General features: G+C 36.8%; 1 long non-coding RNA gene across 1 annotated transcript in view; it reads left to right on the forward strand.

Moving 5' to 3' along the window:
* LOC107051798 overlaps nucleotides 1-24543 on the forward strand; it is a 51915-nt gene that overhangs the window by 6780 nt on the left and 20592 nt on the right. The window contains exons 3-4 of the long non-coding RNA XR_006939210.1: nucleotides 5415-5551; nucleotides 12584-12654. This is a non-coding gene — a long non-coding RNA (uncharacterized LOC107051798). The remainder of the gene's footprint in view (nucleotides 1-5414; nucleotides 5552-12583; nucleotides 12655-24543) is intronic.

Consider the following 24543-nt stretch of genomic DNA (forward strand, 5'->3'; position numbering starts at 1 on the left):
TGTCAATATCATGTAAAGCAGAGGGATTGATTTTCATTTTCTGTGACCCAAACATATACAAAGCCTACTGAAAAAGCCTGCTTGGGTGGCACATTAGAGGGAAAGGAACTGAGATGAAAAAAGAATTAGAAATGATCCAAGCTTCACACTAAAGAGAAGGGATTATGTACAGGGCTAGGGGAGAGGAATGCTAGTGTTTTATAGCTGAACAGTTTCATATGACTTACAAGGGACGTGTATATTTCTTTCTTTATTGGCTCACCTACTTAAAGGTGAACAAAGGTGCAAAATTTGGTTTTTACAATGTCAATGCCATTTCAGCCATAGGCTGATGAAATGGATGTCTCTGCAGGAAGAAAAAGCATTTGACAGAATGCTCTCCTTCACTCTCTCCTGCTTGAAAACTTAGACATGTCAAAATCTTAATTTTTTTCTGAATAAGTCACTGTTGCTAACTCAGTCATGAATTATTTGGCGACAATAATTGTGGAAAAAAATATAGTACATTGAGAAATGTTTGCAAAATGTGGATAGTACAACCCTAGGTTTTATTTGGACAATTTCCCAGGCACTGCAGAAATGGGAATATAATTCTTTTACATTTAAATTTAGTATAAAATGGTCCTTCTAGAGGTATTTCAAAGTACCACATCTAGAACCTAGCATTCATGGAGGTTAGAAAAAGTTACTTGCACCTCTGAATCTGCCATGTGGAGCAAAAATGGAGCAAAAGACTCCCTAAGACGTGGTGAATGTCTTTCATGTAACAGCTTTAAGTTGCACCAGAGAAGGTTCAGATTGGATATTAGGAAAAATTTCTTCTCAGAAAGAGTGATGATGCATTGGAATGGGCTGCTTAAGGAGGTAGTGCAGTCACTGTACCTGGAAATGTTCAAGAGCAGAGTGGATGGGGCGCTGAGAGTCATGGTTGGTGGGCATGGTAAAAATGGTTTTACCATTGGCCAAGATTATGTCAGTGGTCTTTTCCAATCTTAATGATTCTGTGATCCTACAAATATTCATGTGAGAAATGCGAACAATATTTTCATGTAGAATTAATACACTTAAAGTGTTCCAGACATTCTTATGAGAGGCAACCTTATAGGATGTACACCTTGCAATAGTTATTTCAGTCAGTGAAGGTTTTCTTTCTCCTGCACTGCAGACTAATTTCCATTCATGTCCTGTTTCTATCTACGGCAGTTGCTGACAGTAATAGAGAAGGGTGTTATGATTTTTTTGTGTTCCTCTCCCCCCCCCCCCCCCCCCCACAGTTTTCAAGGTGGTTTTTTTTTTTGTTTTTTTTTTTGGTGGTTTTTCTTGTGCCCTCAACAATAATTTTGAAGGTCTGTTGGTTTAAAATAAAATGTAACTGTTTCCAGAGTACTTGAGGATTATGGTCCTTAGTTACTTCTGCTTTATGTAGTTACTGAATGAACAAAAGACAGTTTGCATTCTCCATCCCAGTCAAGCAGCTCTAAGGTCAACAAAACTGGAAAGGAACTACTTTAAATTTGAGAAGCCATCTTCAAAAGCTGGTTTGTTTAGTATTCGGGGATGATCTGTCTTTCCATCTCCTTGTATTTGGAGGAAATGTTTGTGTGGTTGACTGGAGACAATTTACAGATCATGGGGGTAAACTTGGGGCTTGCAGTCAGCCCCTTATCTGTCTACACGTACTGCTCACCCATAATTTATATGTACTGTATTAATCATGGGTAAATAGTCCTCTATGTGTGGTTGACCAAACAGTTCTCATTTGACTAGTACACATCCTAGGCCAATAAAAAAATAATTTTATACCACCACAGAATAGAATGTAATACTTGGGGAATGCAGTTCGTAATTTGAAACTGTTGTACAAATGCAGACATATCTGTTGAAGGGTTTTCACGTTCCATCTGAAAGAGAGGGAAAAGACATATTTTCAGATATTTCCCCATTGTTTTTTAGTTGTTGCTGTTGTTGTTGTTGTTTAGTTGTAGCACTCTTTACATTTGGTTTAATTTTTTTAATCAAGTTTTTAAATAATGTATTCAGAATTCAAAAAATGCAGGTTTTTTCTGTTTTTCTTATATATATATATTTATTTATTTGCAATGCTGATACGTAACAAAATCTACCCCTTGAAGTTCAACAGTCATCTGCTGTTCCTTCTAAAAAAAGCTGAAAGGTATTTAAGTCATGCAGTGTTCGTTAAGTACACAATATGTGCAATACAAAAGAGCTCTGTGTCTGAGAAAGACCAAAAAAGCGGTTTCCATCCTTCTTTCACTGGGTGTCATTAAATAATAAGATTTTTTTTTTTAAAAAAAAAACAAAAACAAAAAACAAAAAACACCTCTGTCTACTTATGAATACTCTATTTTACGTTATTAGCAGTACAAGAAACATGGCTTGTACTACAGTACTATATCATTGACTTTATAGAAAAAGATACAATTTTTATTTTGCACTGGAGGCACTTGAAACACGTTCATATGTTCATAGATAGGTTATAAAGGCACATTCAAGGTTCCCACAATTATATCATTACAGGAAAATAACTGAGTTTTTTTCCTAAAATATTAGAAAGCTTCAATATCCGGAGACTCCTGCCTTGCCTGATAAAGGTACATAGAAATATCCATACCTCATCTGTAGCAGAAAGATTAATGGAAATATATGGCATAGTTATAATGAACTCTTTTTTTTTTCACTCCATAACTTAACTATAATGGCATTATCAGTACACCTGGAATTGCAATTTGTACATTATATAGACTTGATACAATGTGGGATCTTTATTTCCCCTCACTATATTAGTCTATAAATGGAGTGACATCATTAATGGAGGAGTCTATAAATAAGTGCTGATTGTCTGACCAGACTGAGTCTAATGGGATAAGTTCTTATTCTTTGCTTTAACTGATAACTTCAATTCGTACTTGACAGTATAGAATAATTAATAGCGCCAGTGAGAATCGATTATTGGCAATTCTGAAATACATACATTAAGAAATATACTAGTAGATTTTATATGTGCGATAGGAATTTATAGTTTAATAAGTTATACAGGGCAAATTATTTTTAAGTTTTTGTTTTATTTTTGCTTCACACATTTAAGGAAAAGTAAGAAATAAATATAGGGAAATGCTGCTGACAGTGGAATTTATAGCTTCCAAATGAACTCTTCAGCCTTTAGTTATATTTGAGTGGTTTTGAATTTAACAATACCGACACTGGAATATTAAGATTTATTGCTAAACTTTTATTATTTTTGAAGTTCTATTTTTACAACTGAAAAAGGAAAAAAAAATAAAAAACACTTCATAACTTGTGCTTATGCTGAAGACTCTTCTGTAAACCTTGGTCAGTAAAGTCCATTTAATTATTGATGTAAAATCTAAGCTGTTAATGGGCAAAGAAGAAAAAATTTTGCTTATGTCTTTCTTTTAAAGGCTTTTTAGGTACCTGTGTAACTCGTGTTTTTCCTGGTGAAAAATGGAAAATAAATATGAAATGCAATAAAAATTGTATTTTCTATGCAATTAACTTTTATTTAAAGGTCTTACATTATCCATAAATTTTAAGGCAAAACCCCAGAAATGACATATGCATGTGAAAATAATGTTAATACTCTTCTGTCAAAGATCTAATTCATACTCACTGTTCAGATAACCTAATTTCTATTTTATGTGTCCACTGTAGCACCAGACTCCTTTGCATTCAGTCTCTTCCACAAAACTGTTTTTTACACTTTATTCTACCTACACTGCCACACGAGTATAAATTAGTAAGATTATATTCAGTAAAATATAATACATAATGGCATTTCTACCTAATGAAATGGGAATCTATTGGGAAAATGTTTGGCTTATTTAGACAAAAATGGTTTGCAAAAATAACCACCAGCAAAATCTTTGAATGTAAGCAATGCACTGATTTAGAGCTTATTGAAATCTGTATTTATTTATTTTTTTAATAAATGGCTATTTTGATATTTCCACTTATCTGAAAATATGTTATTTTGTTAGTTATGAGCAGATTTGTTTAATAAGTCTAGCTTTAGGACTGAGATGTAGAAATGCTTAGTTATTTGTATTTAATACTTCATTGATATAATTAAATAATACAACTTTGCAAATAAATTAAGTTTGTAGAGGATGATTGCAACTTGTGCTACAGAAATCACTAAATGTAGTTTGACCATAACAGGCTTGAGGCCTAGCAGTAGATATTTTGTGCAACTAGAGCTGAAAGAACTGAGTACATTTTTTTTTTTTTTTGCTTTATGGATTGTGTTTTCTAAAAATTTAAAGAGATTTAAACTTGGGAACTTCAATTAGTGTGTTTTCTGCAAAACGTTTTCAGGAAATAATGATGGTCCGGTTGACCTTTCATTGGCTTTCTAGGGGAACATATGCAAGAAGAAAAGATCAACAAAAAAATTGTGCACCAGATAAGAAATAATTATCAGTTCTTTCAAAACACCTTCTTTTGAGAAATAGAAAATCTCTCTGAAATGGAAGAGTATCATAAATCGGTATTTTTTAATACCAGTCCTTCTTACCAGAAGTAGCTAAGGTAACAGAGAGTCTTAGAAGAGCACTTGTCTTGTTGTCCACACCAAACTTATGATAAGAGTTGGCTGAGAAGGGAAGGGTCAGTTTAAATGATACTCATTGAGAAACACATCTATTAACCAATCACATTTACAAGGAGCCCCTCCCCCCCAAAATATTCTTAACTCACTATTTATTGAATAGGACAATGAACTATGTAAATGAAACTAAGTATCGTCCCAAGTAAAAAATACTCAGGGAGCTGGCTTTCAATATGTTTTTGCATTCTAGTTCTGTATTCTACCTACGATATCTCGCATACTTATCATATATTGGAAAGCTTTTGTTTTTTTTGTCCTAACCTTGCATGGTTTAGAAAAAAACAAACAAACAAAAAAAAAAAAAAAAACAAGAACAGAAAGAAACAAGAAAGTCATTCCTCTAGGGATTTATACTCTAAATGAAGCCAACATAGAACATGAAAATAACAAACAAATGGTAGGGTAGGAAATTAAGAACAGGAGGTAAAATAAATAAAAATAAAAGAGCCAGAACTGCAGCTGCTGGAAATTAGTGTCATTTTATTGAAGCCGGTGCAATTACACCAAATGAGCAACCAGTTCATTACTTTTATTTGTTTTACCCTTTGTTCCTTTCCTTCACTGGGGCTTTGAATTAACTGAGCTGAATTAACAGCAGCTGAAGTACAGTTCCAGTGTGCATCCTGTTATGCAGCAATATCTGTTATCTGTAAGAACAGGGAAAAAACAGCATGAGTAGCTTTTCAGGAAGCCTGTTGATGAAAAGAGTATCTACCTAGACCATAGCATTCTCTTTAAGTTTTTTTTTGTTGTTGTTGTTGTTTTTAAGATGTCACCAGAACACTAGCGATGCAAGGCTGCTGGTACCTCATGATGCCCACAAGTATGCAGCTGTCTACACCAACCAGCAGTGTGGCTGAGGAGTGGACCAGGTCTGAACTGTGCCATCAGTGGATCACCAGAAGGGTAGGGAGGTGCACCCAGAGGGATTGCATAACAGTGGACGATAGCTGAGTAGAATATTGCAATATTGGTGAGAAAGAACACGAATACGACCACTATATTACAGGTTGTAATAAATGCAGCTTTTGACTGAGTTGTTTGAACTAGTTTTAAGATAATGGTTGGATTATTTTTTTTTCCTTTTGATAATTAATATTTAAATCATAGAATGGCTTAGGTTGGAAAGGAATTTAAAATTCATCTAGTTCCAACCCCCCATAGGCAGAGTAACCAAGAAAATAAGTTAAAAAGCCTATTATTTTGTCAATTCTTCTATAGTTTTTTGTTCTAAATTGTGCTATTTACCCTGCACAGTTATTGGTATGAGATTAATCCTTCAGTTGTAATCCTGGTTACCCTCTGGTTACCACAGAAGATCATCTGCTCATGGAGGATATGTGCTTTTGCCCATTTGCAGATATAAATCATACAATTGCAATCCATTTATTTAATTTTTAACTTGGAAAGCAAAATCTCTCCTTTTTGTTAAAGCCTTATTAATAAATTGATTATTGTTTTGAGCAAAATTTCCAGTACAAAAGACATTTCTTATCCAGTCTTGATTTCTTAAAGTTGTTATGTAGATAAATTCTCCTTGATATATAGTTCTTTCAATGCTTATGTATGTATGTATAAGCTTGTACATCATTACTTGGAAATACATTAGGCACTAATGGGCACTACTACAAAGGGCACTAATTTGAAAAGTTCTCTGAAGTTAGGAGTGGTAACAGCAAGTGGATTTGCAGTCCTAATTCATCTGCCTTTTACATTAATGTAGTCTTTAATTACATGTTCACACATAGTCTAGGCAGTTTCCTACTATTCTTTTCATTATTCACTGCAAAACACTTTCATATCTTTATGGCTTGAACTAAATACAGAATTACACATTTGCTTTTGGTCTCTTTTAGGACAGTCACCAAGGTGCCAGCTAGGTACGTGGAAAATATTAAGGCATTTATCTTCTTCTGTCATATAGGGCTACTACTTTTATCTTGAAGAGACAGAACTGAAAGAGAAGTTGTTTAAAGTGGTATCGAGACAGACTTAAACTGGCATGAGACTTACAGGGTATTCTAAATTCAGGAATGATATTCATTCCTGATGGTGAAACATATTTTATGTGAAGGTGCGTACTTTTTAATGGAAAATAAAACAACTCAGTGTTACTAAAACACCAGTAAAACACATAAAAATCCTGCTATGCTTTACTACTGGGAATTTAGCTATGAGGTTTTTACATAATATTAATTATGTGAGCTGCAAAACTGTCCTTTCAGTGTCTAGAGATGTGGCTATTTCTGGAGTTGGACATAGAATAATAGAATGGCTTGGGTTGGAAGGGACTTTTAAGACCATCTAGTTCCAACCCCCATGCTATAGACCAAGTTTCTCAAAGTCTCATCCAGCCTGATCTCGAGTGCTTTTAGGGAGGGGCCACCTGAGGAACATGTAGCCCTCTTGCTGATGAATGCAAGAAATCCTCTTGAATGCAAGAAACCGGAACTCTTGAGAGAAGTCACAATGCCTTAAGCTCAGAACTTTTTTCAAATATACATGACATTTCATAGTAATGGGGAAAATCATTTGTATGACCTGTTGACTTTCTCCATTATGAATATTAAAGGGATTACTGCAAACAATATAGATGTGTTGAACTTAAAATAATTTTGTATGACAGAAAATACGAGGCAGCCCAGTTATAAAGGCATATTTTAATAAAATAAGAAAATATATTACCAACAAATATATCTTCAACTGTGTATGCTGTAAGATGTCTGTAAGCTGCACTTAGATAAGATGTGTAATTTACTTATGATGTCTAATTTAAACTGCATTTGTATAAATTTTATAAAGATCATTATAATGGAGAATTCTACAAAAGTACAGCAAGACAAATTGCCACCTGAAGTACATGATCTAATAGTTCTTTTCAACTCTCAAATATTTGGTTAAATAGGGAACAAACATTTGCCTTAAGCATCAAACTTTTAAACTTGAAGAAGAGAACTGGATTGTCTCATATTAATTAATGTTATTTTGGGAAATACCTACTCATGTTGAAACACGCATTGTAAACATCCTTGCTTATTATTTCTCTTAAAGATTCTCTATTCCTAATGGCCTTGTGTTCCCCAACCTACCATGTTTCTGTGAGGAGACGGCTTTTAACGTCCTAGTAGAGGATTCAGTTTGTTCATTATTCATTCTGAATTGACTAGTAATACAAGTAAAATTATTATCATGAAAATCTATATAGATTTTTAATACATAATTGTTCTCTCATGATGTGAATCTCCTGTATAGAAAACCTCCAACTTGATTAGATGTGATAATTTAATTTTATATAATAACAAATAATAGGTATCATGCATGATGATTATTGAGATAACCTACCAGCAGCTAAGGAAAAAACAAAGTGCTTTAATTTACGAAATATGTAAACAAAACACTGAGTTTTACATTAAGCATATGGATTCCATTCACATTCATTTCTCATAATGTTGAAAACTTTAATTATATCTGATATACGTTAATGAGGATGAAATATACTCCAGCTGTAAAACAGGTGTAGCCCTATTTGTTTGTGTTTTGTCTTTGAAATGTGTGGCATGAAATTGTGGTTGCAGCAAAGACAATCTGAGGTCTCAGTGAGAAATGGAGTGAGACAGGGAGAAGTTGAAAAGTCCCGAGAGAGATTAGGAAAGGAAAATGAAAACTGTTATTGGAATATGATTGGTTGATGTGTCCTTTCAGTTTAGAGCTCTCTTTGAAATAGGAATTATTTTTCATGAAAGACTGGTGACTGTAATCAATGACAGTTTGATGCTCATGAAGATTTTCTTTCCTAACAATATGCCAATGTGCTGTGACATAATACCCAGTGGGAAAGTATGTCTTGAGAGCCAAGAGTCAGCTTCAGTAATAGTTCATTTTCATCTGATGTGGAGATCTACTTCTCTTTTTTTTTGTTTATTTTTAATTTTTTTCTTTCTTCAGCCAAATAGTGAACTTCTCTAATTGCTGACGTGCTTCATTAGCTGTGTGTAGCTTGCCAGGACTGAAATCACACCCATTTAGAAGAGATAAAGTGAGTGAATGTATGAAGTAAAACAGGAATTTTAGCAAAACCAGGTGAAAACTGAAAAAAAAGATTAAAACAGAATTGATGTGAAATTGTGCCTAAACCTCAGACAGAACCAGAAAATTCATTCGTTCTCTTTCTCAAAAAAAAAAAAAAAAAAAAGAGGCACATGAAAGAACTGCATGTGGTTCCCTCTTACTATCTCTGTTATTTTATGATCAAAATTACAAGTAGCTGGCAGTCTGCCTGACTCAGCCTCGGATATGGGAGAGTCAAACTTCAGTTCTTTGTGAAGAGTTATTTTAAAATCCCAGGAGGCTCTGAGTATGCAATAAGCAGCAAATCTGATGAGCAGGATTTACTGAGCAGCTGCAGAAAACAGAGCAGTGCAGATCCAGTGAGACCTGTGTCTCCAGCATGGACACAGTGTAGTCCTTCTGTAGTCATATAAGATGCCTGGTGTCAGAAAGGTCAGTCAGGCTGGGATCAAATACTGCCTGTTGTGCATTGTCAAAAGGTATTCTGAAGGACTTAAGGAACTCAAGATTTTCCTAATTCCCTGTCTTCACAAAGGTTGGATCATGTTCTGAGACTTGAAACTTTCTTTTATAGTGCTAGCAAAACACATTTTTCCCATTCAGTATGATGGTCACTATTCTTACTGTCTTATGAATGTCCAGCCTTTTCTGGAATAACAATTAATTTCTGACTTTGATGTTACATTGCTGTTCATAAAGGTTACTTGTATACAATATTAAGAAGTGTTAAGCTTTTTTCTGTAAAGCTTCATAATAAGGGCAGGCTAATAAAGTTTTCTCTCAAAAACAGATTAAATTTTGAGGGCTTTTTTGCTACTTTTGGTTTTTGTTTGTTTGGTTTCTTTCTTCTTATGAGTTGTCAGAAAATTAGCCCCTTAAAAATGTGAAAATGTATAAGAGAATCCCTTTTTATTAATGAATCAATCTGAACTCACGTGGATAGGAAGCGAATTGGATTTGTTTGTATGCGTTCATATTGGAATTCCTAATTCCAATTTTAGTCTTAGCTTATCTCCTCCTGGGGCCCATGCTGTCCCAGTAATTTGATTTGTGAACCATGTAAGTTCCTTGGGCAGGGATTAGAAGGACAATTGGACATTGGCTTTGATTGCCTCCTTTTAACTCATGAGGAACAATTTAGTTAAACTTTTTCCTGTCATCTCTGAGCTTGTCAGTATAGAAAGATCAGTTCTTCTTTACCTTTGATCTCAACCATACCTGTCTCTGTAAAGAAACAAAGAAGTTGTGTAGGAAAGGGAAAAGTTGCCTTTACATGATATAAAGTTCAAATTATTGAAGTTAATTGTAAGAGTAAATGTATTATTGAATAGTTTAACTGAACTTTAAGAATCAGTCCTCCCATAACTGTCCTCGATGATGTTAAATTGATACAATTTTTATAATTAAGAGGAAAAACCCATTTTGAATTTATTAACTCTAACTTATAGTTTTGATATTTATGAGCTACTGACCTAGCTTAGAGTTAGGTTATGCAAACCATGAATGCATATGAAAGTGTAAAAGTAAGATTGTTTTTTCAAACAATAATTAAAAAGAATTATATGGCTTTCTCCAACAAATACAAGACAAATTACTCGGAATAAAGGAGAGAAGAGCACATTGTGCTATAAATTCCCTTAAATCTCATATAAAATTGCTAAAGTGAGCAACACAGGCAATTTTCACATTTGCTAATAGACTCATTATCAGGTTTATCACATTTAATAAAATACTGCAGAATGAGTTGGTTTCTAAGGGAAACCGTGACATGTATCATAGTTGTCTCCATGGTATAATCATAGCTGTAAACTGAAATACAGCATGCCTCCTAAGAAAGGCTTCTCATGTTGTAGCTGGTTGCATGAAGCAACAAAAGGTTTGGGTAACTTCAGAGTTGTATGTTTTGTATTAATTTGGAAACAGCACAAGCTCTAAAAAATTTTATACAAGGTAAAGCTTGGCCTGCAGCCTCTGCTTTTTTGATATAAATGTATTTATCCAATTGATTAATTATTTATGGTCTGATCTTTCTATAAAACTGCTGTTGCATTTCTCTTTACTGGTTTTAACACCCTGTCTAAGTGGGTGGGCCAAATGATTTTGCAGTGCTTACCCCCCATGCCAGCTGGCCACCTCCATGTCTCCCTGTGTGTGTTCAACTTTGTTCAGTTGCCACATGACATGAAGCAGGGCTGTGACCCCTGCGATACTCCTGCTTGTAAATGTAAGCTTGGCTATAAAATACTGTGATTCTGTCAACAGGAGGCTCCTCCATGATGTTTTCTGAACTTCTCAGTTTTCCATGTGTAGTAGAAATAAAATTTTTCACATCTACAAAAGAAAAATACGTTTAGAATTGTACAGAAAGTTGCTGTACATGTACATCTCTACATTACATCCTAATGTAAAGATTTTAATATTTGTTTTGTTTACCATCTGTTAAAAGAGATCACAGCTAGGGTGAGGCCATGTTCTTTATTAAAAAGTTCCCTTTCCAAAACCCATCTCTCTTTTTGGATTTCAGTTACAGGTGCATGTACATGCAGTGCTTGGGGTTTTCTCTTATTTTGAGAGATGTTCTACACTAAACTGCAATTGAAATTCTGCCAGCTGTGGAAGATGTGGACTGCAACATGTCTGAGGTCATCATCCTATGGAGTACAAGATCATTGTTCAGAGAGTGGTTTTTACTGGCATTATCTCATTCTCTGTCCAAATGTTTGGAGGTTACCATTATGAATTACATATTGCCTTCAGCATCTGTATCATTCCCCACAGAATATGGGGAGATATGAGAACTAGAGGACATTAAGTGAAACTGGCTTTCTGAGGAACTGTGGCTTCACACTTGACCTGTCTGTACAGTCCTTCTTAAAGTGCTGTTGGGCACTACCAGTGGCTAGCTGAACTTTTCATTATACCCTGAATGGGTATATTTTATGAAGAGTGAATTGACGTAGACTAATGGAAGTACAACCTTTTGTGACTAGACATTGATAAGAAACATACAGAGAGGGATGAATTAACACCTTGGCAGCATTCATACGTTCTGATATGTTTAGATACACTACCAAAACCAGACAACATCCCAGTAACCCCAGCAAAGAGATTTTCAGAAACCCCCTTTTTTTCTGTTAGGGAACACCAACTCAGTGCTCACACCCCAGCAATAGGGACAGCAGAGCCCTGAGCGCTGCCTCCTGGAAGGCCTCAACAAGGGCCTGGGCAGAGCAGTGGTGAGCAGAGCAGAATCAGGAAGCACCCAGAAGGAAGATGTGCAGGTTTCTTCCTTCAAATAATACACAATTTATTAAAAAAAAAAAAAAATCTCAAAAAATGTGCAAACAGATCTCACTTTTGTAGCAAGGTGAAGAGTGGCACTCTAGAAAGGCGTGAGGAAAGATATGCACAGCAAAAAAAAAAAAAGAAAGAGATCATGCACTTTTTTAAGACTAAATTCTGAACACCCTGAGCAGCAAGATAACGGCATATGTCAAGGAATAATTTCAGATAATTTTGGACGTGTATTTGATTCCCTAGCTTTCTTGAAATATATAACAGTCAGCTTTGTGTTATTTTCACAAACACCAGAAGTCTGACTGAAAGTGGTCATCTACCTCCACTGATTTTAGAGAACATAATCTGGACTCAACAAGATGTTCAGGAGTAAGTTATTCCACTGCAGTTTGTACTAATTTCTGATCAATGCACTATCTGAAGAATACAAATTTTCTTATGTATGCAAATCACACAAGATTTATACACAAAATAATGGATCTTTCTTATTAACTATGTGTATATTTTAGTTATGTTACTATTTAAGTCCTTTTACTTAGATTTGACATGGAATTTTTTTCTTTTTTTTTCTAGAATCATTGAAGAAGTTTTCCTTCTATGTTGGTTTCTAAGCAATGAGGAAGGTACAATGCACTGCATAACAGGTATTCCTGTTTTTTATATGTATAAACAATGCTGCAAGTCTTAGAGGGTGAAAGACTATTTCTGAAGAAGCCTTGATATTAGGGATCTGCTATATGCATCTTCATGTCTAAATCTGTCTGTTGATATGAAAATCTGTTGGAGTATTATCTGTTGGAGTATTATTTGACGTGTGCATTTATTTTTTGCACAGTTACATACAAATTCTATGCTACCATGTAAGTGTATATAATATTTTCAAAGAAACAACATTTCCAACCCAAGGTGGTTTTATATATATATATAAGAGCTGAATTTTATGTTCCACTCCATATATATATATACGTATGGAAAAATGCATATGTATGTGTATAGAGGAAAAACTGGGTTTTTCCTCTTTCTTGTTTTTGCTTTTTTAAAACTGTGTTTTCTGTTTCCTATTTTGAGGGGAAACACAAGACCTACCTTGAAGAGGTGACTCTTCATCCCAGCTTTGTGCCCAACTTTTCCTTCTGCTGCTGTTCCTTGCGTCACAGCACAGACTACTGTATGTTTGACTCACTTGGTGTATTTCAGTTCAGTGTTAGGGTTGAGCAGTCACCACAAGACATTACAGCAGTGTCTGTGGATTAATGGTGGTTAGCTAATGCTGTACTAACATGTTTCTCATCTGTTAATCTTTTCAGACTTTCTAATGAGTGTAGGCCCAGATCTCAGTCAATTGTGGAGATTCTAAACATGATGGTGGTAATAGCAAGAGAAGCACCTCATGATTGAGAGCCTGGGTCTCATGGGGGCTACATTTCATATCTTTAAACTTCTGTTTAACAATAGGCATAGAGAAGTAGGGAAATGCAATGGAGCAAATATAAAAGATTCATTTGTACCTTAATTTTAATAAAGTTATAAATGAAGGTCACTGAATTGTATACAGTCCTGGCATAAGAGATGCAAATCCAATTAATCTGCCATTACTAGACCTAAAAATGTATTTTTAAATAAGTAAATTAGTTTATGCTTCACTGAAATTTTGCCATTTACTTCCAGATCTAAAGCTCTATTCAGCTTCATTGGGCTCAGAGTTTCCTTCAAGACTTTTAAATGCTCTTCACATTGAGAGGTTCACACAGCACTCTTTTGGAGACACAGCCCCTCTCACTGATTGAAGTCTTGCTGTATTCTTTCACTCATATTTTGACATGAATCAGTCTCTGTTATCTCACTATGAAGAAATTTAAAAAGAGAAAACAGATGCATTTAACTGCATTGTTTCCTGATTTTGCCACTCTGTCATTATTCCATTATTGATTTCTGGTGTGGTAACTGACTGATTGGATTGCCGAAGAAACAAAATCTGCACATAGATTTCAGGGAAGCTTCTACTTCTTAACATAAACTGTTCAACAGTGTTTAGTTTTACAGCTTTCTACTGCTGAGTGATAATCAATCTTTAGTGACTGGTTACTGGTCTTTTGTATATGAGGTTTGAAAATAATTTTGGAATATTTTGAGACAAGTAAGATATATTCAATTGTTCAGAAATAAATGTAGTAGGAACCCAAATAGTACTATCAATTCTGGATTTTCCACAAGAATAAAATGGCAAAACTGGTAACTTCTTGAGTTGTCTATAGAAGAAAAGATAACTAAAGGAAAAAGGTTCTTTACTGTCTTAGATTATAAATGCAGCACTTGGCACTGGGCTGAAGGATGTGTATTCTTAAAGAGATAAAGGAAATATATGTCCCACTGGAGGTTGCAGAGAATCAGACATTTCATTCTGGACCTCACAAGTTTTGTAAAATTGCAGATTTAATAAACAAACTGTTTTACGTCTCTGTAAGGAACTTAGAGGGGATTTTGAAAGTCAAACACTGAGGACCCTTGCTTTGACTGTGGTGGTAAAAGTAACATCTGCCTCAGACTTTTTAACAACAGACTGTTCAAATCATTCTTTGCAGCCATGGTGGGAGACCTGACAGACATAAGCCACCCTACCCCAGTTTTTACACTTATATCTCACAGCTGAGCTAAACCTTACATCAAAGCACTCATATCAAGGACATTCAGATTTAACTGTACTTCTATCTTTCAAATGTTTAGATCATTACAGTAACTTCTGTGGTTTCCTAATTGAAGCACTTGCACAGAAATAAAAGAAAAACAGTAGTTTTGTTAGTCGCATTCCTGGGATGCCAAAAAGTAATTTTCTTTTATAAATCTGGGACAAAGGCCCTCACTGAAAGTCATGCCACTCATGTATTTGACAATGCAGACTCAGGACCTGTGTGATACGCAGACAGCTACCTGCAAGCAAATAAGTTATACCACTGATGCCGATGCCCATGCTGACTCTTCTCGAGGAGGGCCCCAGTACTGGAAGCAGACATGAAATCATTGGCCAATGTTGCTTTCTTTTAAAGACATTGTCCATGGCTGAGTTATCTTGGGGTAAATGCGAAAATAGAGGAACAGAAAAAGAGCCAAGGATCTTCATTACTGCTTTCATCAGTGGTGCTCCTTCCCTTTCTATTGCTGTTTGTCTTCTCCTGCTCCTCTTGCCCAGTATTAATCCACCACCAGAGTCCTGTTAATACTTTCAGGTTCAGTGGCATCCACAGTAACAGGCATTTCTTTAGTGACTGTGTACTTCTTCCAGTTCATAAAACATTACAAAAGCATTAGCTTCATTTCATGCTTTCAGTTTAGAATTTCATGTAGATGCTTGGTTAAACATTTTGAGTTCATGGTTGCCGGAGTTTTGTGAAAGCTCTACTCTGTAAGATTTATTTCCCTGAGGAAAGTTAAAAGGCAAGTTGCAGATGAGGCACTCAGAAAACAAAACCAAACAAGGAAAAGATAGAAACAGCTTGAGGAGCATTGAAAACGTTGTTTTAGAACAGAGAGATAATAAACAATAGCTTTCAGCATCTTATCATGATGTATTGTCTTTATTTCAACATATGGTCTTAGTAAAGTTAAAAAGAAAAAAAAGATTTTATTATAATACATAAATGACAATGAAAAATGCATTTCCCCTATCTGTTTTCCTGGTCAGAATGTCTGACAGGTGTAGCATATTTACTACAACAAAATCTTAAAGATCTGATGTTGTGGAATCTCAGAAGAACTCACATAAACACTCATTGCTCTTCTGTGAAGATTTGTGAAAGTCTGTCTTGCAACCTGTTTCTCAATGGTTTCCTAGATTTCCTATTGCATCAGCAACTATATTTAGTATTACAGTGGTTCACAACCTTCTCTTATATGGAAAACATCATCTCTCGCAAAAGAGATGAAGTAAACTGTTTCTTTGGTAGCTGAACTCCCTTGAAGTTCCAGCAGTTGAGTTTGCACTTATAAGCTTTCTAAACTCATTTTTTGATCCAGAGATTCAGACGCCTGTACCATGCATCCATTATGGTTTACCATAAAGCAAAGAATCTGAAATGGTCTCTAATATTTGATGCAGTTGATGAAATATTTATCTTGCTGCCGAAAGTTGTTTAGGGGTATTGTTTCCAAGTTCCAGGGCATATATTTCTCTAAACGTCAGTATTTGGTCCAAGAAAGTAATTATTTATGGTCCTAAAGTAGTGCATAGAATCCATCATAGGAGATAATTTAAACTAGGATCACAAAACAAAATGTTTACAGCCAGCAAGAGATTGCCTATGAATGCAGAGTATGAAATACCTATGAGGGTGATATGTTTTTAACATCATGCCTCTCTGGAACATGGTAACTTCAATTAACCTCTTTGTGGTGAATTACCAAATCCTTTTCTAATACTTAACTTCAACCTCTCTTAAAAAGCTCTGTAACACATATACTCTTCCCTGAAAAGAACATCAACTGGAAAATACTGTGCTTCATGAACCAGTAAACAGTGAGTGTTTTGTGCTGGGCTACTGCCCTCCCCATGAGAAGCTCCCATGTTAGCTCTTGCCCCTTTGCTCTGGGATGGTCACTGCTCAGAGAACAGCTTCACAAGTAGCTCCCTGCTTTATTGACCTAGTAACTGCCACTGCAACAGCTGTACTTTGTTTCCTTTTCCTCTTCCTCTTCCATTTTCTTAGTCTACGTCAGAAATACATACAGCTGCAGTAGCTTATTTCCATTCATCTGCATACTTTCAGCAGAACCATGTTGTTTGGAATCAGTGCCCTTCCATTTTTATAGACTGCCATCTCCTTCAGCCATGGGTTCTTAACATGCTGGAAGAGTTCCCCTTGGTTTCTTATCAGGCTCATATCCAACCCTTTTAACAAGGGGCAGGTGATCTGCATGCCAGTATTTTACTTCATTCAGGATCACTTGTTCCTTCTAACTCAGAAGAAGCTGAGTACAAAGCATCACTTTTTAACTCTGCCTATGAACTTACAAACCTATAGTTTTTTGCTGTTTTTTAAGTCAGAGGAATTTGAAAACTTCTTCAAAAAACAAAGCATTAGCTTTTATACCTCAAAATCATTGAAATTTAATGTAATTATGGGTTTTTTGTTTGTTTTTCTTCAGAATGTAGGTGTTGCAGTTAGTTGGCAAATTGGGAGATATTCTAACGTATTGAGAAATAGACTGAGTTGAAAAGACTACAGTGGAACAGCCATGGGAACACTCATTCTGCACTTATATGGATACATCCTGCCTCCTATATATATATTTTTTCTTTTCTAATTCAGATATAGGGGGAGTGAAATGCTCTCATACAGTTTGCTTTTTTCCACAGTAAATCATAATTACCAACTGTAGAAAACTAAGAATTACTTCAGGTAATTCAGGTAATATGTCAGGTAAATCCCCCACGTTACAGGTGGTGCAAAACCACAAAGCCAAATTTTGTTAAATTTGTTAACAAAGGTTTAACTGCGATCTCACAAAAACTTGGTGACTCTCTCCTAAAGAACTGTCAGCAGCAGAGCTTGGAGTGGGTCTGTTCTGCTGGTAAGTTTTCTTGAGGACCCCATTCAAGGATAGTTTTTGGCCTTTGCTCTTGCTTTACCACTGCTTCCAGCAGTGCTGACTGAAATGTGAACCAGACAAAACTGCTGAGGATTTGGTTCAGGCCATCCATACAGTGGCTTTGCTTGATGCCACGGCTCTTCACATCTGTTCTTATGGGGTTAAGACCAAATGATTCATGTGTCAGAGAGGAGAATGCAGCCTCGCTAATGGTAAGAAGCTGCCACTGAAAATGCTGATGTAGCACTTTGTGCTACATCTCTTATTCTTAATTCTTTATTTCATGCTTTCATTCTTTTTATTTCTGGAGCAGGAGAGGAATATCTAGTGATCTTGGGACAATATTTTCTTTATGCAAATTTCTTTCTGCATAGAATATTAATCTCTGCCACTGGCATTGATGGACAAGAGTTTAAAGTTTCTTTTTAAATATAAATTTCTGACAGCACAAATGTATACTCTGCTGTGTTTATAGGACAATTGCACTTGTTATTAATGACATTTAACTTGAAAATTATTTAAAAAGAAGAATAGCAATAACAAAAAGCACTCAAATACCATGTGTTCTAGTGCTGTCTGTGGTGGCTGCGTAGGAATAACCTTGTAGAAGCAGTTGGCTTTGCTTCCAAGATGCTGTAGTAACAGGTATTTTGGTACAAGGCTGTTTCATCTCATTGGATTTCAGCATAAAGCTACTATTAGTTATTGCCTTAACAGAAATGCACTTATTTGTTACCATAACCAAAATGAATCCCCTACAAACAGTAGCTGCCAGCTGGTACTGAGTTTTAAAATTGTTATAAATTGAGATTTCCAATTATATTGGCAAAAGCCCAAGAGGATTTTATTTTTGTTATATGTAACTCTGTTTGCAGGAATTCATTTGGATGCATTCCATCTACAATAAAAAGTTACATTATGCTGCAGGTGTACTGCACACAGACAGCCAATGAAATAATAATCAGAGCCTCACAGGTTTCAGCCATTGTCCATAGCTTAAAACATTGACAGGCAGCACATTGGTAGCACACATTAGTGTACCGTTGGACAGTCAGCTGAATATGAGCCAGCAGTATTCCCACGTGACTGAGAAGGCCAATGGCATCCTGGCTTATATCAGGAATGGTGTGGTGAGCAGGACTAGAGAAGTAATCCTGCCCCTGTACTTGGCATTAGTGAGGCCCCACCTCATGTACTGTGTTCAGTTCTGGGCACCTCAATACAGAAAGGACATTGAGGTCCAAAAAAAGGCAACAAGGCTTGTGAAGGGCTTGGGGGATATGCCCTATGAGGAGCTGCTAAAGGAACTGGGGATGTTTAGTCTGGGGAAGAGGAGGCTGAAAGGAGACCTTATTGCTCTCTTCCAATACCTGAAATATGCTTACAGCGAGAGCGGGGCTGGTCTCTTCTCACTGGTGACAGGTGACAGAACGAAGGGAAATGGCCTCAGTTTGCACCAAGGGAGGTTTAGGTTGGATATCAGGAAAAGCTTCTCTACTGAAAGGGTTGTTAAGCACTGGAATAGGCTCCCCAGGGAGATGGTTGAGTCGCCATCCCTGAATGTGTTTAAAAACCATTTGGATGTGGTGCTCTGGGACATGATTTAGCGATGTGTTGTTGGAGCTAGGGTAGTATGGTTAGGTTGTGGTTGAACTTGATGATCTTGAACGTCTTTTCCAATTTGATCAATTCTATGATTCTATGTTCTAAAGCAGTGCTGGGCAAGATATCCCAGTGACATTAGTACAAAGATGTGACTGGTTTGGGGTGAGGAGCACAGAATGTCCCTTTTCTCATTACTAGTAACCCCATTCCTCTCCTTCCTTGAGGAGAGGACATTGCATTGCCACATGTGGGAGAGGGTAATGGCCACCACACTGACACCACCCATAGGGAGATGCTTCTGCATGAAGCTGATAAAGAGCCGATCAGACTCAGACCTTCCTGAAAGACAGAGGCTGTGATTACCACTTGGCTCACCCTGGGAAAGCTCTGGGCTCAATGTCTGCGGAAAAATTACAGTTATCTGAATGCTTTCTAATTCCTGAGTTAAGATAATGGAAAAAGGGCTCTCCACTTTCATTTTGCTGCCTTGAGGGGAAGGGTGTTTTCTTTGTGAATTTGTATTTTCTGTACTCAGTTCTCCACTACTCCCTCTTCTCAGTTTCCTTTCTGAAAATCAAGACAGATACAGACATTTATTTTCAGAACTATTTAAGAAAACTTTAACTTTATTAAAATAAGATAGCACAAGTTATCTGCAAGATGTTCAATCAGAAAGTGTACATTAGCCAGAAATTTTAAAAGAAGTTTGATGGGATACCCGGGTTTAATCTCAGTGCACTTTAGTGACTCAGGGCACAAAACTGGAACTAAAAAAAGCCTATGAATGTAAAAGAAACTTACAACATTTACTTCACTGCCAGCTAATTCATATTCCATGTCTGCTTTTTCCAAGTTCTTCAAGATTTTATTTATTGCTTCATTAACATCATCCATTTCCAATGAAATAATTCAGGTCAAGAATTCCCTAGGGGGGAAAAAAAAAAAAAGCATTTCAGGAATTTGCAGGTTTTTCTTTTTATCATTGTTCACGTTGTACAGGGAACCAAAAGGGACAAAAGTATGGCTGCTATATGTGAAGAAATTGTATGCACATGGGACTGGTTTGCAACAGAAGAGGGAAGGCATGGGTTACAAAAGAAGATGCATTTTGAAGAAGTGTTGTTTCCGTCACCCTTCACCAGAGAACTGGTTGGGTGAACCCAGCACTAAGACACGGTCTGTGAATCATGGGGAGCTGCAGAGGAGTTTTACTGTTAAAAAGGTTCTCCAAGAAAAACATTAGAGAAGGGTCTTTCCCTTTTGGCAGGGTGGGGCCTGGGAACTGATAAGAGCAGCAAGGGAAAATCAGCCTCTGGAGTCAGTGAAGGGAAAGGGAAAAAAGCAGCAGAACTGGTGTCTTTTCTCTCCTTCAGCAAAACATGGTGAGATTGCACTGGAACAGGAAAAGAGAAAAACAGAAATCCCTTCTCAAATCACTTCTTAGTGAGTTCAGTAAGGAATGGTGGATCTCTCCCTGTTTTGGATGGAGGTATGTCTACTATCACATCCATTGTGCTACAAGTCCAATTTTTGTTTCAGGTGAGATTTTCCCATATTCCTCATAGCACCGTCAGAGTCTTGTTTTATATGATAAAAATAAGAGCATGATTTCAAAGTATGAGAATGGTCATTTTGTCAGAGCATCTGGCTGATGTTTGGTGCATGGTTCTCTTACATCTAAAAGGCTTCTTAGGGCAAGCAGGAAGCAAGGGAGAATAGTTGTGGATGCTAGTAGCCTGAGGAGTACAGTGTAAATTTCCAGAGTCTATAGTGTTTCTTAGTCTTTTAGCAAAGATCCAAGAGTGTTTGAGGTGAACCAGACTGCAGGATTTAGAGCAAAGAGGGATATCCAACACATAAAGTACTTCAAGCAGTAGTGAACTTGCTTGTTTAAGAGCATGAGACATGTAATTTACATCTTCAAATCTTTGAAGGTTTGTGATCCATAGATGAAAACAATTTTAATAGTCCACATTTGAAATATATTTAAGGCTTTGTTCACCTGAAGCATTTCATCAGTATTATGTATATTAATTTAAACAGCTTGATTTTTCCAGAACATAAAACAAGCAACCTCAGAGAAAAGAGGTGTGACGGTATATATATGTTAGCCCCAAAAACAGAAAAGAGACTATTTGCATGTTTATTAAAACAAACATAACCCTGAACTGGACAAAGCTGGGTGCGTTTCAATGAAACTCCTGTTGTCAATTCTTTTTCCTCCTGTTGCTCATCCACACATAAGTCCTTCGTTCACAATGAACCTTCCCCTATTTGCTATTGTGGCAATCTGATCATTACTCAGTCTGACCGGGACATGGAGACAAATCTGACCTTAAACATTTTATACATGTCTTCTCGTAAAAGATACAGTTTACCAACAGCTGCAGTGATTCTACAACAAATAGGTTAGTGTACAAGAGGACTGGGATACAAGTTTTTTAAACAAATGCAACAAAGTTATCACAAGAAACTGGAGGAAATGGGTCATGAGCTTGCCAGTAATATTTATGACAGTCTGTAGATAAGAGAACTGGAAAGAAGGCCCCTCTTTCTTCTGTAGTTTATCACACAGTTAATGCAGAAAGATGAATTGCTGTAGGATAAACTCTGATGTCATATGCTAGCTTTGTCACTCTGAACATCTGTGCAAGGACATATATAATAATGAGGAATTTGGGGGCAAACACGTGATGTTTAAGATTAAGATCCTGAATGAAAGAAGGGACACAATGATAGATCTCTGTTAGGAAGATATATGGAAGGCAGTAGGGGACCCATGAGCACATAGAGCTGTTCTCTAACACCTAAAAAGTATCTGACTGTATTTCCACTGGCTCAAATGCATAGAAGCATTTAGGCAACTTGCATCCGTTGATTTCAAGGTCTGAAACAAATTAAAAACCTGGCCTGATGGCTTTGAACTTTGAAATATTCTTCTTTGCCATGTCACATGAGTAGCATGGATATCCTCTGCATAGACATGTTAAATTTAAGGAGCAGTAGTTCTGCTGCCAGTTGCAAAACTAACAATGGCAACATTCTCCTTTCATTCATATGCCAAGCCGTATGCAGGAAAATCAGGCCACATGCAAAAGTGAACAGCATGCACGTCCCATTATACATCACAGGGTAGCCAGGAAATCTAGGAATAATTCCAGTGAAATGACAATAGTGCCTAAGCTCCTAAAAACACTCCTGGCAGAAAATCTTTGCTTCCCAAGTAGAAATGATCCATGGTCTGGAAAGCTGATGGCTCTAATTCCATCTGTACTATATATGGAAATATGACAAGCTGTTTACGTAGCTTATTTTTGAATAGCTATGTAATAAGACATGGGTACTGCTTTACTTCAGTTGATTTGTCTTGCAAGGATGATCTCAGAAGCTTCCAATTTGATGATAGCAAAGGTTAATTAAGGGATAGAAAGGCTCTGCTAAAACTTAATCTCCCTATTATATTTCTGCATTTCAGTGATGCTAATTTGATTAGGTTTAGTTAGAGAGAAATCTAACACAATCAGCACTCTGTGGTGTGGGTAACTGATTTGAACCATAAGAAAAATTTATTTTGATTCCCCAAACAACAAGCTCCTCCCATGTCATCCCCAGCTGGAGCATGCTGAAGAGCTAGTGGTTCTCCCCATCATGATCACAAACTGCACTTGGAATTAACAGCCTTCCTGCACTGAGTTTGGAAGTTTTTAATGTACCACAGTCATTATGGGGGAAGTATATTGGCAAACTAGGCAGCCAGAACTGAGCAAAATTCCCCCCTTGCTCTCCCCCACCCCTAGAACCTCAGGCATTTTAGCCATCCCTGAGCTGGGTGATGACCCTTGAGTAGACAGTATCATTGTTTCTATTAATTAACCTTCACCTGATCTTTGTACCCACTGCATTTCCTGTGAAACTGAGGCCATTGTTAATAGTGAGGGCCCCTTCAGTTGTTGTTTAGATCTTCAGCTGATCCCTCTAATTTCTGCATATTCCAAGCCTATGGAGAATATGGGGAACCTTTCCACAGGGAAGGAAACTTTCATGTGTGAGGAATAAATAGCAAAAATGTATGACATGAACCTTCCTGAGATTTCCTCTTCGTTAACTCCTGTCTGTGGTATTTTTTTCCATGAGTCCCCAGATGGTTTTGATTTCAAATCTTCAAAATATATTTTATGTTCCTTCCCTGGCCTCCTTAGCACTACTTTGTTTTGCAAAACCGAAAATATTTCCTGGGTTTATATCTCTGTCAGTAGCTTGAAGTGAGGAAAGTCCTCTTTAGAAAGTTCGGCACTTGTAGGAAGAGGAGCTACTTTCTGCTTATATCCTGTTACAGCATAGATCATCTTTCTGCTCATGTCCCACAGTTTTATGCTTTTTCTCTGTGTTAATAATTTTCTGCTTTGCTGTATATCTTCATTTAACCCTGTAGCCCATGCTGAAGGTGGAACTCATAAGCAGTAACTGTAGGTAACCCATGACAGAAAGCTTGGTGGGGATTTGTTGGGGGATGTCACACACTTCCTGCACAGAGAAGACTAGCTTCTGTTGGAGAGCAAATCTTCCTCAGGTTGCTGGAAACTTCAGAGCTGAGCAGTGCCTGCCCAGTCTACCAGGAAATTTGCCTGAGAGAGGAAAACTGGGTCATAAAACTGGCTTTATGTCTCTCGGCTGTCTCAGTCTTTGCATGGTGGAGCAGGGAATGTAGTGGGAAACAAGAAATCACCTTGGACTGCTCCTTACTAGCTATTCTTGGCTGTCAGAAATGTCCCTGAGGCTGGCCTTGGTCAGGCTGAGACTTGAAGTAGTTCTAGAGTCATCAGGGGTTTAAGAAACAGCAACATTTGTGTAACTGCTGCTATTTCCAATGTTGTTCCACACCAGAAGTAGCTGGAGTGGACCAGAAATAACAGTGTCCCATCGGTTTTGAATGTCTAGCTATTGGATCTCTGAGTGAGCAGTCTCTAAGATAGGGGTCCTAAATTTATTGCTGCAGCGTTCGTGCATGACAGTACATTCAGTGTAATTTTGTGGCTCCATTTCTGTGGTGAAGAAAGTCAGAAATGAGCTGTGGTAACCTGAAAACAGCCCATGGATGTGCTGTAGGGGAGGAGAGGGGAAGGATTTTGCTTGGAAGAGAAGAAAAATGATGAAAGCAAACATGAGCCAAGACATAAAGTCTCATTTTGCTCCCATGTGCTAGTACTTGAGCAGACTATTGTTCTGGTCTCAGAGATTGGTTCTTAATTATATTGAGCAGTGAATGGTTTGAATTATGGCCACATAGTTTGGTGAGCACAAGCCTGTTAAGAATTTTGGCTGGAGAACAGCTGCAGGGCTGCTCT

The sequence above is a fragment of the Gallus gallus genome, chromosome 4 (genome assembly GCF_016699485.2).
Source record: "Gallus gallus isolate bGalGal1 chromosome 4, bGalGal1.mat.broiler.GRCg7b, whole genome shotgun sequence".
NCBI classification, from domain to species: Eukaryota; Metazoa; Chordata; class Aves; order Galliformes; family Phasianidae; genus Gallus; species Gallus gallus.